The sequence below is a fragment of the Chrysochloris asiatica genome, unplaced genomic scaffold, assembly GCF_000296735.1.
Source record: "Chrysochloris asiatica unplaced genomic scaffold, ChrAsi1.0 scaffold00039, whole genome shotgun sequence".
Classification (NCBI taxonomy): Eukaryota; Metazoa; Chordata; class Mammalia; order Afrosoricida; family Chrysochloridae; genus Chrysochloris; species Chrysochloris asiatica.
This window is the reverse complement of record NW_006408557.1, coordinates 13,816,054-13,831,041: the sequence shown is the minus strand read 5'-3', so window position 1 is coordinate 13,831,041 and position 14,988 is coordinate 13,816,054.

Below are 14,988 nucleotides of genomic sequence, written 5' to 3'. Positions count from 1 at the left end.
TCTTTCTCCTGCGGAGCGGCTGGTAGTTTCGAACTGCTGACCTTGCAGTTCGCAGCCCGATTCGTAACCACTACGCTAAGGTAGTCAGCAAAAAATAATGAAGTCAAAGTAAGACGCTTTGTTAAGTCAAAATTTAAATGCATCCAAAGTAAATGCTACTGTATGTGCAATTGTGCAATAAAAATAATCTATGAGTAAATCCATAGATAGAAGGATATGAGACTATAGCCATAAATGTATACAGGTTTGACAGAGGATATTTCTACATATTTATCTCTGCTGCATATATATCTATGAATATAATGTAGAATATTGGGTGCATAGTTATGAAAACTTTTTAGCCATAACCAAACGCTTTGATACACTTTGATAGACTGAGTTACTGACCCTGAACACAAAAGTCAATTGGCATAGCACAGTATACAAAGAGATTAAACAGCCATCTAAGATGCAACTATTGGCTTCTTCCTGTCCAGGGCAATGAAGAATGAAAAAATCAAAGATCCATGAAAACAATTAGTCCAATGAACTAATGGACCATGAAAACATCAACCTTTACAACCCTGAGAATAGAATTAGATGATGTCTAGTTACCAGTATGGACTTTTCTGAAACAGATCACATTAAAATATCTTTGATAGTGAGAGGAAAATATGGAATGAATTTCAAAATCATAAAACAAAAACAGGCTTACTAGTAAGACCGAGACTAGTTCAACTCCCCAAATTTTGGTTATTAGTTAACCTTCAGACCTAAAAATTAATTCATCTCTGTGCCTCAATTTTCAGCCAAACATTAGACAAGCATATAATGTGAACAATAATACTAGGGAGGTAAACACTCCATAGAATAATAAACCACTTGAGATCACAAGGGTAGCATTTGCCCAACAAATTAACTCAGAAGGGTTAAAAACAGAGGAATGGGAAAGGGAAACACAGGGAGGAAGTGAGATATCCAATGTCACATTGTGAGACTCATAATCAATTACATGAAACAAAATGTGTCTGAATTGTTGAATGGAAAACGGATTGACTCTGTAAATCTTCACTCAATTCACAATACTTTTTTTTTTCTTTTAGTTTATTGCAATTTTTTAAAAAGTTAAATTGGCATGTTGTTGTCATTCACAGTTTCTGTGAGTTGATTCTGACCCATGGTGACCCCATGTGTGCAGAGCAGAACTGCCTTCCATAAAACTCCCAAGGTTATGACAGCAAATTTCCAGACTTATCTTCTAAGGTACCACTATGTGAGTTTGAACTGACTTTTCAGCTACTATTCTACTATTTAACCATTTTTGCCATCTAGTGGATCTCCAGATTTGTATATGTATGCATGTGTGCTGTTGATTGTCTTGTGGTTCAAACAGAATTTCCGATCAAGTGCTTATCCTACAGCACCACAATTCTATGTATAAAATGTTTAAAATACATACCAAAATGTTAGTAGTCCTAATCCTTGAGTGCTGGTATGATTTTTATTGTATGATTTTTATTATTGACTTCTCAGTTTCTTAAAGAAATAATTTTTATAGACCTAAACTGTTTTCAGAATTTCTTAGCCGAGTTTTTTAGTCTCACATAGTTCCTTCTCATGCTTCATTATAGGCAGATTAATGGACAGTTTTTAGTGGTTTGGGGTAAACCGATGTATGTCATGACAAGTTTTATTCTGAGACTTCCTGGTGTAAACTCTTATGTATTTCCACGTTTGTGGGACTGACCATGTTCTTATCACTAGGGAGGTCATTTGCATAACCAGCGGAGCAGCTGGCTGTTTCAGTCCTTGTTCTTTAGTGTAGAGATATGGTCAGGCAGCTTCTAGGAGAAGAACACAAGTGGGGTCACAGGAGCAGGTCTGACACAGTTTGAGTGACAAAACTCAGGGGTGGTTTATTCTTTGTGCATCCACACTTCTGTTTCCAGACAGAGAACTCATATGCAAGTGAGACTGTATTAAGTAAGTATTCTAGGCTAAGAAGTTAGGAAGTGGGAAAAGCAGAGGACAAAAGGAGCATGAGGGTGACTTCAACCAGAGTCTGTGAGGACTCCGAGGTAGAAGTTACACATTAGCGTTGTTCCACACAAAGGTAAGCTGTGCTTTATTCTCCTGTACTCAACCATTGGTCAGGGTTGCCCCCAAACCAAATCAAACCCACTGTCACTGAGTCAATTCCAGCTCATAGTGACCCTATATTTCTGATATTTTGTCTTCACAAGAGCAGACAGCTTCATTTGGTTAGCAGCCCAGTCCTTAATACACACCGCCACCAAGAGTCCTTTAAGTTTGCCTAAGAGCGAAGTAAGTTCCCAGACACTTGTGATGTTGGCATGAATTAAGGTTTTCTGGTAGCAACAAAGAAGAGCTTTGATGATCTGTCACTGCTTCTTGGTAACAAACCAAAAAAACCCCCAAGTCTTCATAGAGTCAATTTGGACTCATGCTGACCTCATGTGCAGAACAGAACTGCTTCATAGAATTTTCAAGGCCTTTTGGAAGTAGATAACCAGGCTTTCCTTCCAAGGTGCCTCTGCATGTGTTCCAACCATCAACCTTTTTGTTAGTAGCCCAGAACTTAACCATCTAAGGATTCTTCTCTTAAACCCCTTGCACTGGGTATTCTACAAATCTTCCCGGGCCTGTGCACTCACAGTTTGTCAGACTCTTGGGGATTGAAGTCAATGAAGACCTCAGAACAGCCTGCCTCCTTACTTGGTTGTGAACAATAATGCAGAGGAAAGTATTAAGACAACATTCAAATAAGAGCACAAGTGGAATGTGGGATGCTTTCCAAAGAAGCAGCAACACCAGAGATGGAGGCAGAGATGAGGACATGGAGAGAGAGAGAGTATCTGAGGACTCTAGATTCATGGAAAGACTGCTGGTGGCCAGGGGGTGGGCTTGCAGAATGTGCCCTTTGGTTGTTTAAATTATTATATAGTCCTGAGTGTTTTTGTGTGCATCCCCTCACCACCACCCCCACACACACAAAAGACCCAGAGGGAATAGAAACAAATACTGTTGAATAATGATGCATGGAGGAGATTGTAATCATTGCAATCAAACGATAAGTGTAAAACCTATGTTCTCCATGTAAACTATCATTCAGTTCACAATAAAAACTTGAAAAAAATAAAGACAACATTCAAATAGACAGTGTGTTCCTGTCATCTTGAGCCACAATTTTCCTTGGCTCAAAGAAGGGACACCTGACACCACCCTCACACCCACACTCAAACAGGAACCGTAATAAGTTTAAACTGCAACCTGGAATGGCTGATCCAAGTGCTTTGTTGTGAAGGTTCTCAGTCCCCATGTGAATTCTGAGAAGAAAGCCAGTGTCTGTTATAGATGTTCACCAGGGGCTTGTGGAAAGGCAGGGTGGACCCCTGTGCCCTGTGGTTTCCATTCTTACTTTCCTCAGGGGCCAAAACTCTTCTGGAAAAATTCATCTCATAGTCTACACCTTTTGCTTGTCAAGAAGATCTTTCCTTTTTGTTTCCCCCCTCCCCCTTTCTCTTTTTCTCTCCCCTCCCCCTTTATCCCACTTTGGCTCTTCCAGGTTTTTATTCTATAAACACTTTGCAGTCTTTGTGACATGGACTCATTCAGGACATGTTTACAGTACTTAATAACATCTCCCTGAGAAATAATGAGAATGCCTTTAAAGGTTGTCTTCCTTTCCGTGCAAGCAGCAACTGCATGGAGGCTGTGAGATGAGGCCTGGGGTCTGGTCAGAGAAAATTGACTTAATTTCTTTTCACCACATGAAGTGGAGTGCCTGGATGATCTGACCTAAATGCGGGGCCTAAAAACCAATTAATTCTGAATTGTGAATTTGTGAGCACATCAAGCTGTGTGTGGAATTCCCGATGAGGCAGACACTGCATACCTGGCTTATTTACAAAATGTGAATATTTTCCCACATAAAAATACTTAATGGTCCATTATTAGGGGGCAGTTTCAATCATATTAAAGCTCAGCTCAAATACATGTAAGGGATCTCCATGACCTTCTGATTGAAATTAAAACCCTCAACCTTCCTTTAAGTTCCTCAGCAGTGAAGCCCCAACCTCCCCTCCCTTTGATTGAACTTCGCCTATTGTACCAGTTGGAGTCCTGGGGTGGCTCTGTGGGTTAAGGCACTGGACTGCAAAGTCAGTTTGACTCACAAGTTTGGTGGTTCGGACTCACCAGTTGCTCCTAGGAAACCCTATACAGGGTCGCTATGGGTTGGAACTGACTCAACAGCACTTAGCAACAACAATGGTACCAGTTGCTCTGGAGTTGACTCCAATTCAGAGTAGAATTGTGCTGCATAGGATTTTCAGTGGTTGATTTTTTCAAGTAGTTGGCCAGACCTTTCTTCTGAGATGCCTGTGGGTAGATTTGAATCTCCAACCTTTCAGTTAGCAGCTAAGTAAATAAGTAGTTAATAATTTACACCACTCAAGGACTCCTAAACTCACCCATGGGTCTTTTAATGGGGTGCAGAGAAGACTATGGAATCAGCTAGATTCTAATTTCACATTTACCTCCAACTGTATTGTTCTGGAGTGAGGGTATGTGTTATGTTGCTATGCATAGTCAGTGAGATGAGATCCCTTTGTCGTCAATGAAGATGAGGAAATACACAACTCACCACCCTATAAGGATCTTGCAGTGTCTACCACTGTGCAGCTCTTCATTTGGTTCCTCTCTGCCTGGGAAATTAGCTCCAATGTGACTATATCCATTTAGTTCATAACAACTTGTTTGTGAGAAACAAAAATTAACCAGGGGTAGCATTCGCTTTAAGGACCAAAGAAGAAACAATTTAAGAAAAATAAATAACACTAAATCAAATGTCTACAATAGAGCCATAACTAGCACACTATGAAAGCATATACTGAAAAATCAAACCTACTGCCGTCGAGTTGATTCTGACTCATCACGACCCCGTCAGGATAGGGTAGAACTGATCCAGAGGGTTTCCAAAGCTGCAAATCTTTAGGGAAGCTGACTGGCACATCTTTTTCCCCAGGGGCAGCTGGTGGGATGAACCAGTGAACCTTTGTGTTGGCAGCTGAATGCTCACTGGGACTCCTATGAGAACACAATATTGTTGCTTCAGTGCCAATGAATTAGTTTCAACTCATAGCAATCCTGAACAGGGCTTCCAAGGAATGACGGGTGGGTTTGAAACACCGACCTTGCAGTTCAAACTGACCTTGTGGTTCAGTGCTTATCCTACAGTGCCACACCAGGACTTCTATATGAGGACACATTGCTGTTGTTGTTTAGTGCCATCGAATAGGTTCTGACTTATACTGGCCTTGTATGGGATTTCTAAGGAACAGCTGGTGAGTCTGAACTGCTGGTGAGACTTGTGGCTCGAAGTCCTGTGCTGATCCTACAGAGCCATATTGTTGTTGTTGTTGTTATGTGCCGTGGAGTCGGTTCCAACTCATAGCGACCCTGCACAGGGTTTCCAAGGCTGTTAATCTTTACGGGAGCAGAATGCCTCATCTTTCTCCCGCGGAGCAGCTGGTAGTTTTGAACTGCTGACTTTGCGGTTCGCAGCCCAATTCGTAGCCACTATGCTACCCGAGCACCTTACAGAGCCATATTAGGAGCTGATGATGTGTGTGGTATATAATATGACATGTGTGGTGCTTTGTGTGGCTTGTTGTGATGTGATATGTGTGGTGTGTATGTGTGTGTGCATATATGTGTGTTGTGGTGATGATAACTTTTTTTTCACGTGGTAATTGGTGGTGTAGTATGTATGTGTTTGTGCAGAGGGATATGTGTGGGATGTGTATGGGTATGTGTTTAGGGGTGTGTGAGGTGTGTCTGTGGGGTGTGTGTGTAGAGATTGTCTGTGGTATGAGGGCAATGTGTGTGTATTTGATGTGTAATCATGGTGTATACTGGTGGTGTGTATTTGTGATGTGTGAATGTTGTGGGGTGGTGATTCGCAAATCTGATATATATATATATATATATATATATATATATCAGACCAACCTTTTCTCCAACAGCACTTCTTGTTCAGCTGGGTTAAATACTTCATTGCTATGACCATGCAGAACTCAGACACCATACTAACAGTTACAGGGTTTATTAGGGAATTTAACCGATTACAACTCAGGGTCAGAAATGCTCAGGGCACAACGTTCCAGTCAGGATAGCTTCTCCACAGCTTTGCCCACAAGTAGGCCTCACCCTGCCAAGCTAATATTACAGAGCACTTTTGATGGTGTTGGTAGTGTGCCATTGAGTCAGTTCTGATTCATACTGACATTGTACAGGGTTTCCAAGGCTGTAAATCTTTACAGGAGCAGAAAGCCTCATTTTTCTCCTGTGGAACAGCTAGTAGACTCAAACTGCTGACCTTGTGGTTATCAGGCTAATACATAACCCATTATGCTACCAGAGTTCCTTCCTTAAAAAGCTCTTTTAGTGCTACTGAAATGCCTATAGGACATATCACTCCACCATAAGCCTTAGCCTGCAGGCACTTAACTCAAGCTTTGTGGATCAGCAAAACTACCTCCCCTGATTAAGTGCCTGGAGACACCCCACTCTACAAGCAAACTTCCTGACTAAAGTTACTCAGCTTTACTTGTTCCATGGACTGGGAAACCCACTACTCTGTCCTGTAGTCTGACTCTTGGTTCTGCTGTTGCTCCTCTGTCACTCCTCTGATGTCATAGCTTTATGTCCCTAGGTCAAGGAGGGTCAATGCACAGAGACCTCAGAGTCCAAAAGACATGGTCCACTCCTGGTCATTTCTTCTTTATGGTAGCTAGATACTCACTCCTGTTTCTGAGATGGCTCATTTTAAACCCAATAAGATGATAATATTTACCAATCCCCTCATTAGATGTTTAAGTGTTTATAATCACAATCTTGTTAACAATTACTTACAAATGACTCATACAATCCATCAGGATCTTCCCCCACTTTCCAAGGCTATCAGGAAAACATCATTTGGGGGGAGTTTATGAAGACTATGGCTAGAAGAGACATTAAATAATTCACTAGATCACAGGATCCTGAAAAGATTACTGGGAAAGATGGAGTTTGACAAATAGGCATGATTTTCTGAGGAAGCAGTGAGGAAAAAGGTGAGCAAATGGAGGTAACAGCATTAGCAAATATTTGAAATCAGATTCTATTCAGGGCACAGTGTGGAAGCAGTACCTTCCCAATGATGGAGCCAAAGAGTGTGCTTCTTCCTGTGAGAAGTGAAAGCATCTTGGGTTTCTGAGTAGAATGAGGCTAGAATTCCTGCAGCAGCTCAGGATGGATGAGAGAGAATAGAGGAGCATGAGGTGGGGTCAGAGTATGTGAAGGAGTCTGTCACAGTCCTGTACCAGAGCAGCACTGAAACCAGGGAGGGAGGTGTGAGAGAAGGAAAGGGTGTCCAAAAATACCCACCTCATCACCCAAGGGTAGGTTTGCCCCTAGACTTTTATTGACACTAAGGGAAGTAACTCAGCTTCTTGACAAGCAGGCCACAAAATATACTTGCCGATGCAAGCTCTTCAATAATGGAGGATAGGTCTGTCTCAAGTGCCCAGTCTTCCATTCTTTGCAGGACAATCCTGAGGCAGATTCTGCTTAGTTCCTGAGTTCCTAAAATGATTCCCAGGGGGATAGAGACCTAGTTTCCTACAGTATTAACCAGCTCAAAGATGCATCCTTTACTGCTTTTTGTCTGTTTTCCCTGCTCCTCCATATCAGTTTCTGGGTCACTTCTCAAATATAATTCTTCACCACAGACCAAAGTCCTTGTCTTTGGTTCAGCTTTGGGACAACCCAAACTAGGACATTTCAGTCTTCCACGAATGGAACAGATAAGGACCAGTGGAAGACAAGAGTCTATGGTTGCTGCTCCCTTCTGTAGTCCATAGATGGACAATTCTGAGGTACATGAGCTCTTTGGAAGGTCCTAGTGAGAATGAAAGGAGCTCTGGTAGTGTAATGGTTACAAGTCAGGCTGCTAATCTCAAGGTTAGCAGTTTGAAACTACCAGCAGTTCCACAGGAGAAAGATGAGGTTTTCTGCTCCTGTAAAAATTTACAGACTTAGAGGCCCTATACAGGGTTGCTATGAATCAGAACTGACTCCATAGCCCATAACGATCAGCACCCCACAATGAGAATGAGCCTCAGTTATTCACATAAGAGGACTGAACATCAGGTTTTATAACTCCAGGGTTCAAGCTATTCAGGATATGGGTAATTAAATTCCAGGGTTCTAGATCAATTGATGTGATGCTGTAGGATAAGCACTCGACCATAAGGTTGGTTTCAATTGCAAGGTTGTTGGTTCAAACTCACCAGCTGCTTCTCAGAAACTCTATACAGGGTCAGAACCAACCTTATGGCACTTAACAACAAATCAACTTGTGAATATACTCATTCAGTAAATTTGGTATTTATAAACTTGTTCATTTTGAAAAATGCACAAACAAAAGTAGACAAAATAGATGATTGGGACATACTAAAAATTAAAAATTTATCTGCATCAAAAGATGTCACCAGAAGAGTGAAAAGAGAACCAACAGAATGGGAAAAAAACTTTTGCAAATACACATAAGACAAGGGATTCATTTCTAAAATATATAGGAAATTACAATACCTCTACAAGAAAAAGACAAATAACACAATTAAAAAATAGGCATAGGATATGAACAGACACTTGACCAAGGAGGAGATCCAGGCAGCCAACAAACATATGAAGAAATGATCACGATCACTAGCCATTAGAGAGATGCAAATCAAAACAACAATGAGATATCATCTCACACCAACAATAACAGCAAAGGTCAAAAAAGTAGAGGACAATAAATGCAGGTGGGGATGTGGAGAGACTGGGACACTCCTGCATTGCTGGTGGGATTGTAAAATGGTCCAACCTCTCTGGAAAGCAATATGGCACTTCCTCAGAAGGTTGGGAATAGAAATAACTTTTGATCCAGCATTTCCTCTACTTGGTATTTACCCACAAGAAAAACGAGCCACAACACGAGAAGATATATGCACACCAATGTTTATAGCAGCATTATTTACAATAGCAAAAAGATGGAAACAGCCAAAGTGCCCATCAATTGAAGAATGGATAAACAAACTGTGGTACATACACACAACGGAATATTATGCTACCTTGAAGAATAACAAGGAAGTTGCAAGCCACCGCTTAACACGGATGAACCTTGAGGACATTATGTTGAGTGAAATTATCCAGTCACAAAAGGAGAAATACTGCACAGGACCTGTATTGTAAAAGACTACGAAAAATAACCCATACTAAGGGGGCGGGGGGAGATTCTTTGCTGATTACCGGGATTTCGGGGGTGGGGTGAGGGGAGGGAGGGGAAGGTAGAACACAAGATAGGGAATAGACACAGGATAGCTTGGGTGCTAGGGAAGAGGACAATACATAACAAGGGTGAGGGGAATGGAAGAACAAAGCAGATGGGAAAACAATTAGGCAGGTTTGCATGGGTTAAGTGGCACAGAGGTAAATAATAATGTATGCACAACCTTGGAACAACAGGGTTCTGGGATACAGTGATTGAAACATGGTTGGAATGGAGAAAAGGGGGGAATAATGTTAAGATGCTTGGTTGTCTTTTGAATCTTGGTTTCCCTGGCGTACCATTATAAAATAGACACTTGAGGGGAAGAGAAAGGAATAGCCAGAAATATCACCATATAAAGCTCGTAAGTCTGTCTTCTGCCTATAACTGATTGCGATAGCAAAAATGGGGCTACAACATGCCCCATGAAGAAGGTTTCCTGCGGAGCCTATGCATTACATAAGACCATAGGTGGAATCCTGAACTGCATCCAGAATCTTCTCAGGTGGGAAATTTCCACTTGAAAGGACAAGCAGATCAGTCTGGAGCAGTTAGAAGAACAGAAGATACTTCTTGAAAGAAAGTCTGACAGGAAAAATACAAAACAATACAGGCAGCCCAATTGATTACTACAAGAACAAGCAAGTTGCTCACCCAGAAGTCATTAAGACAAGTGGTCGGGTCCCCTCAGGGCAACCCCCCTTCCAAGACTTAGATTCAATGGGAATACACGCTCTGATTGGTGACCACGTTCTTCACTGATAAGGGGGAGTGAGGGAAAAACAGCAATGAAGCTGCGAGCTAAGCCCTACAATGTTCAATAGATTCCTGTGAACCTGGGTGGAGACCTTGTTGGCCAGCAGTGTGGCAAGACCTGGGGACTCTTGGGCCCAGAGTCAGTGACATAGCCAAAGAGGACTAGAGTAGAGAGTGAAGCATCCAGCTAATAAGAAGAGAGGGCATATGCATAAGAACACCCACACTTGCAGCTAATACCCACTTGACCTGGCTCCAATGACTGGATGATCAGAGCTCAATTATCAAAAAGTGAAGCTATTGTTTCTTGACATATCCTTCATCTAGGTCTATACATTTTTGAAGTTGGTGTTTACATCTCTCTAGCTTTTCTCCAAAGAATTCTGCACTCTTTTATTTACATCATACTAAAATGGCAGTTTTGGTAAACTCAGAGGACTCTAATTGTATTCCTTTAAAATGTTCTTTGAGTTTTGAGAACATAAAGAAATCAGAAAAGTCAAGATCAGGAGATTGTAGGTTGAATGAAATAGTGTCACCCAACAACCCTTGCAAATGCTGAAAAATTAGCAGATGTATTATGATAGGAAAAAAAAAAAAATTCCTTGGCATTTTACTGGTCTTTTTCTCACCAATGAAATTTCAATGTTTTAAAAACTTGTTATCATCCAGTCTCCTTCAAGAAAATCTCTCAAGAATTTTCCTTGGGAATTCCAAAAACCAGTTGCTTTAAATTTCTGAGTTGACCTCTCTGCCTTGAATTTAAATGGCCAAGTAATTCCCCTTGGAAGCCACTGTTCTCATTGGACCTTTATATTGAAGACACCCTAATGAGACTAAAAGGAGCGCTAATCTCACAGTCAGCTAATCTCAGTCAGCAGTTCAAAACTACCAGCTTTTTCAATGGAGAAAGATGAGGTTTTCTGCTCCCTTAAAGATTTACAGCCTCAGAAACCCTGTACAGGGTTGCTGTGAGTCAGAACTGATTCCACAGCACATAACCACCACCACCAGTGAGGCTAAGACAAGAGAATTACTGAGAGAATTTGCTTGCAGTCATCTATTGATTACAGAGACATTATCAAAATGGTTTATTTGGAATAAACCTGTGCATGTATGAGCTAGAACCCGGCAGCGATACTTGTAACCTATCTTCCTCCTTCCTTACTAAAACGAACAAGCAGATACTCACAGGGATAACTGCTTTCTGCAGCATTCTGTATGGAAGCAGAGGGCGAGGTATCAAGACACGTGGAGCACATGTAGAAATGCCACCAAATGCAACTTCTGTTTCTTCTGTCACACTCTCTGTTCCTAACCAACTCAATTCATTTTTTGCAATTCCCAAAATTCCAGGACAGAGTATGGTTGACTAAGGACCAGGTATGGTGGGCTGACTCAGGCTGTGATTTAGGTTTAACCAGTGAGTACAAAAGAAAACAAAACAGACAAAACACCAGTTGCTGTCGAGTCCATTTTGACTCATGGTATCCCAATATGTGTCAGAGTAGAATTGTAATTCATGAGCTGACTTTTCTGAAGTAGATCACTAGATTTTAATTCTGAGATACCTTTGGGTAAACTGAACCTGTAAGCTTTTGATGAGCAGTTGAGCAAGTTAACCATTTGTTATTGTTAAATGCTATCTAGTTGGTTCTGACTCATAACGACTAGTAAATAGAAAGGGCAAAAAGAAAGAAGAAACAAAGCAAGTAGCCAGCACACAGCTATGAGGTTTAACCATGGTGGTGTGTATTTATTTTGTTTGTTTGTTGTTGAAATCCCAAGAAATAACCTTTATTTATAACTGGTAAGCCCAAACGTACTCCTTTGACCCTCACCTGACTCAAAGCACAGTCACCTGAGTTAATTGGTTAAAGGTCAGTTGGACTCTCACCTTGTTTCAGGGAAATACGTTTTGTTTTTTTTGAAAGTTTGGATTTCAGGCTTGATTCTCCCTTGCCCTTATTTTCATTTTCTGAGGGAACACTGTTTCAGAACTCTGCTGAATTTATCCAGGAAGACTCAGCTAATAAATTCCTGACTCAAAAGATTAAAGACCTCTATGTACAACATACAAAAAGAAAAAAAATGTCCCTTACATCAGAGTCCTGTTGTTTGTATGCTTTAATCAAACAAAGAATCATATTTGAAAGACAAAGACTAACACAGACTTTACTGTTTTGTAAAATTAGGCTCAATTACTCAAAATATGTTGTCTGCTTTGCTGTCTTTAATGCTTTTATCTTTTTCTGATTTATGGCCATTTCTGATTTATGGCATGTATAAAGGACTATTTCTCTTTAACCCCAGGTAAGCAGGTGTATCTCATTATGCACAATGAGAGTTAGGTATCTTAATCCACTGCAGTTACTTACAACTGGAAGTGCTCATGGTTTTTCATTCCTTTCACCAAACCAGTGGATCTGTGTCATCAAAAATATTCAATTCTGTGTGACAACCATTGACAAAAGAAAAAGAGGAAATTTGGTAGAAGATTATCAGTGGGGGAGACAGTGCTCAATTTATTCTTGGAAAAAGTTTAAGTGTGATTTTGAACAAGTTATTGACTCTCTCTTTTAAAAAATTCTGTGAATTGGAGATTCATAAAAAAAAAATTAGACTAGCTATCTCTTATTTATTAAGTAATTATGACTTTTTCTGTAATATTTTTCATCAATTGAATTTTGAAATATTTTTGTTACAACTTTCAACCACATAGAAAGTACTTTGAATTTTGTTGAAGAAAAAAATAAGTATGAATTAAATTTTTAAAAAAGGTAAAATGAGTGAAGCAATGAGATAACTCAGGAAGATACTGTCTTCTTACAAGGGAGAGACATTGCTTTTTTAGACTTGTTATTTTCCTTTAAAATCAATGAATCATCTGTGTTATTTTACATATGATTTTAAATCAGTTGTGGTCAAGTAGACTCCAATTCATCGTGACTCCATATGCATCAGAGTAGAACTGTGTTCCATAGAGTTTTCAATGTTTGGTCTTTTGGAAGTACATCACAGGACTTTCTTTGGAGATACATCAGAGTGGACTCAAACTTCCAGTCTTTTGATTAGCGTGCTATGTGTTAATCTTTTGCATCACCCAGGGACTCTATATATTATTTAAATGTTTTATCAGCATGTACACTTAAAATATGTAAAACATCCTATAGAAAAGACATCTACAGGCTTGGATTAATAATTAGAAGAGCAAAGTTCTATAAAAAGTTAATTATTATTTAATATAATAGAGACTGGAAGATATTCTGTAGCAGTAAGATGGTGCCATCTTTTACTGAGCATGTTGTTGTTGTCATCAGGTGCCATCATGTCGGAACCAACTCATAGCAACCCCATGCACAGCAGAACGAAACAATGTCCGATCCTGGGCCAACCTCACTACCGCTGCCACACTTGAGTCCATCAATACTGCTACCTGGCCAATCCATCTCACTGGGGGTCTTCCTCTCTTTCTCTGACCCTCCATCTTACCAAGCATGATATCCTTCTCCAGTGACTGTTCCCTCCTGACAATATGTCCAAAGTATGAGAGACGAAGTTTGGCCATCTTGGCCTCTAAGGAGCACTCTGGCTGCACTTCTTCCAAAACAGATCTATTGGTTCTTTTGGCAGTCCATGGCACTTTTAGTATTCTCCTCCAACACCACAACTCAAAGGTAATTACTGAGCATAGTCTTTGTAAACTATTTTCAGATGAGTATTCTGAAGACTGGAGTCCTGGTATGGAGCTGTGGATTAACTTTGCGCTGGACTGCAAAGTTGGTTTCAACTGCAAGGTTGGCAGTTCAAGTTCACCAGCATCTCCTCGGAAACCCTATACAGGGTTGCTATGGGTCACAACTGACTCAACGGTGCTTAACAACAACAACAACAACAAGAATTTTGAAGATGAGTCACAAGCAGTGAGATAGCCTACAGGAAGAAGTTTAGTATTACGATGTTTGAGGACTAGAACATTGTTTTTTTTCAAAGTTGACCAATTGTAACAGATACCATTTACAATGCAACACTTTCAGGTTATGCTAATCAGCTACTCTGGAATTACTAAGTTTATGCATATTTTCTGCAATCAGGACCTTTCAAGAATTGCTTTTCCTTATCCATGTCATTATTGTGTGCTGTTGATTCTGGAACATAGTGATCCTGTAAGATAGATGTTTCCAAGGTTGAAATCTTTACAGAAACAGACTGCTGTATCTTTCTCCAGCATAACTGCTGGTGATTTGAACCTCCAACCTTTGAGTTAGCAGCTAAGAACTTAACCGCTGTGCTTGTAGGACTTACTTTTATCCACACCATGTGTAGGAAATTATAAGTAGTAAACGTTTCCATCACAAAACAACAGCAAAAGGTCTAAGTAGACTGCTGAGAACAAGATTTATTCTTCACCCCATTGTCCAAACTTGGCTGACTTGTGGAAAAGTTTTTAGTCAAGGAACTAAGTTCAGAGCTTAGTTGTGCTGGAAAACCTTCAGGGACTCCTCAAAACTAGCTTTTTAAAACCTTGATATTTTTTGTGATTGGGACTGACATACAGATCAATAAAAATTCTACGCTTCACCATAAAGCTAAGTTGACTAAAACCTTAGATATAAGCACTTCTTAAATTTTTGTCTCAGATCCTCATTGTTGCTTTTGTTGTTGTTAGGTGCCATCAAGTTGGTAGTGAGTCATAATGACAGCATGCACAACAGAAAGGAACACTGCTCAGTCCTGCACCCTCCTCACAATTGTTGTTACACTGAGCCCACTGCTGCTGCCAACACTGTGCTGATCCATCCCATTGCGGTTCTTCATCTTTTTCTCTGACCCTCAACTTTACCCAGCCCAATGCCCTTCTCCAGGGCCTAGTACAT